A 2,587-nucleotide genomic window follows, 5' to 3' on the forward strand; every position below is an offset into this window, starting at 1 on the left:
TCCAGGCAAGAGCCCTGGAGTGGGGTGCCATCGCCTTCTCCAGAACACAGTGCTGCAAGGATGCAGTACGTGTGTCTTTTTGAGTTAGGGTTTTCTCTCGATGTAGCTTTTCCAAGGAGTGAGGCTGCTGGGCTCTATGGTAATCCTGTATTTAGTTTCTTACAGGGCGTTCACCCTGTTTTCCATAGTGGTTTTACATTCCCACCAACAGTACAGAATGGTCACCTTTTCTCCACACACTCCTCCAGCATTTACTGGCTGCAGACTTCTCGGTGATCCCTTCTGGGGTGAGGTGACACCTCACTGTGGTCTTGGTGTGTGTTTCTCTGACGATTAGTGATGCTGAGCGTCTTTTCGTGTGCTTGTTGGCCATCTGGCGTGTCTTCTTTGGAGAAATGTCTTTTTGGAATAAAGCAAAGTTCCCCTCTAGTTAGCCACCCACAGTAGGTTTTGAGAGACAGGATCCTAACTTCCACCTGGTGTGGAGACAGCAGGCTTTTCTGCCATTTCTTCTGAGCTAGACTCTGAAAATTGGTGGTCAGTTCCCTTGACAAGGCTGCCAGGGGCTGCCCGTTCAGACCACGCTGGCTGAATGCCAAAGGAAGGAGCAGTGGTGCTCAGTGAGCTAACAGTGAGCTCACCTAACAGTGAGCTCAGTTAGAGCCCTGCATGTTGTGCCAGGAGTGTGGCTGGATGTACACGTTTTTAGGCCTTGTAGTCATCCTGCTGCACTTGGCAGGGCCAGCATTTTGTCCAGAACCTTCTTCCCAGCTCGTTCCTCGATACAGCACAGGCCAGGAGCCCAGGCTGTTCTCCCAGATGCAGGGGCCTCTTGCTCTGCCTGCATCCCCCACCACCTCGTCTTCCCAAATCCAGGAGTTGGACAGTCAGGTAACAAGCCCTCAGTCTCCACATCTGAAAAATGGACACAGTGACAGCAGAACCGTCCTTGTGAGGCTGTCGGGCTGGGGGCAGCGCCATGAGGGAGGCCCTCGGCCAGCGCCTGCCCCTTCGCCACCCTCCTTCCCTCCCACCTTCTCTCCCCTGCTCAATGCTGGTAGCCCTTCCCTTTAGCCGGTGCGTAACAGGGAAGCCCACAAACCACTCATCAGGATTCTCAGATCCACTGTGAGATGCCACCACGACCTCTGCCCCCACCCCCATCCCCTGGGAGAGCCCAGAGCCTTCTCTGCCACTCCTGCCCACGGGCAGCACCTGCTCCTGCTGAGGCTGGGACTCTGCAAAGTCTGCCTTTCCCCAGAGCAGAACCAACCAGGGGGCCAAAGGTCATGCCTTGGGAAACCATCTACATCAGACAGAGATATTGCGCCTCCCTCACATATGCACGCATTTCCCCTTGCCAGGTCACTTTCATGCCGAGAGCCTGGGCTGCGGGCTTCTTGAGTCGTGTCTCCTTCCCAGCCTTGGAGACAGAAGCCAAGAACGCTGCACAGCCCCCACCAGCCCCAGAGGAGCTCCGAGGCCTCTGTGGGGGACTCCTGGTAGATCAGGAAGAGAAAGAGGAGAAGGACATCCTTCAGAATGCCCTCCGGAAACATTGGCTCCAACTTGAGTCTGGACCGGCTTCTGCACACTGTCGTCTCTCTTTGATTTTTGCCTTCAGATTTCAAGCCACTGGTGGATGTGGGCAGGGGCCTGGGCCTCCAGCAGGCCATCTCTGGCCCGGGATGTGACCCCACCACTGGCCCTGGGAGAAATGGCAGGAGAGCCCCAGACGCCAGAGGTTGTTCCAGCTCCAGGAATCTGCCCCCAGGGACCCCTGAAGAGGTAAGACCATTTGGGAAAGTTCCCCAGGAAGGAACCTGCTTTCTCATCACAAAGTTGTTGTAAAAACGTTCTCAAAACCCTGGGCCTTAATTCCTTCCCAAAAGAAGTTTGTCAAGAGCCGGTCAGCATCTGTGTCTCTGCACCTCTACCGGGATAACTCTGCCAGGTCCCACCCGTCATGGTGGACTGTGAGTGTTTGTTCAAACCACCGGGGGCTCATCTGTGACTGATTGAAATCAGACATATTGGACCCTGAGGCCACTGACACCCGTCTGCAGGAGTGTCATACCACCAGGAGACCCCTGACAGCTGATTGGCACATGTCATGGGCACTAAGGAAGCCTGGCCATTGTACCATAAGCATCCCAGGCTTCAGAGTGACTCACTGGCCCAGGGGTACGATTCTCACTTTGGGTGTGAGAGGTCCCAGGTTCAAATCAGGACAAGCCCAGACCTTTGGGCTTCCTAGGTGACTCAGTGGTAGAGAATCTGCCTACCAATGCAGGAGACCCAGGTTTGGTTCCTGCGTCCGGAAGATCCCCTGTAGAAAAGAATGGCTACCCACTCCGGTATTCTTGCCTGGAGAATTCCATGGACAGAGAAACCTGATGGGCTATGGTCCGTGGGGTCATAGAGAGTCAGACACGACTGAGCGATTGAGCATGCACACACAACCCAGGCTTCAGTCTCTTCTAAACAAGCTTCTCCGGGGAAATCCAACATCCACCAGCTCTGGACATTGCTGTGTTAGACCATCCCTGAGACCAAAGTCTTAATCGCTCAGTTGTGTCTGACTGTT

This window comes from Bos indicus, chromosome 29, assembly GCF_029378745.1.
Source record: "Bos indicus isolate NIAB-ARS_2022 breed Sahiwal x Tharparkar chromosome 29, NIAB-ARS_B.indTharparkar_mat_pri_1.0, whole genome shotgun sequence".
Classification (NCBI taxonomy): domain Eukaryota; kingdom Metazoa; phylum Chordata; class Mammalia; order Artiodactyla; family Bovidae; genus Bos; species Bos indicus.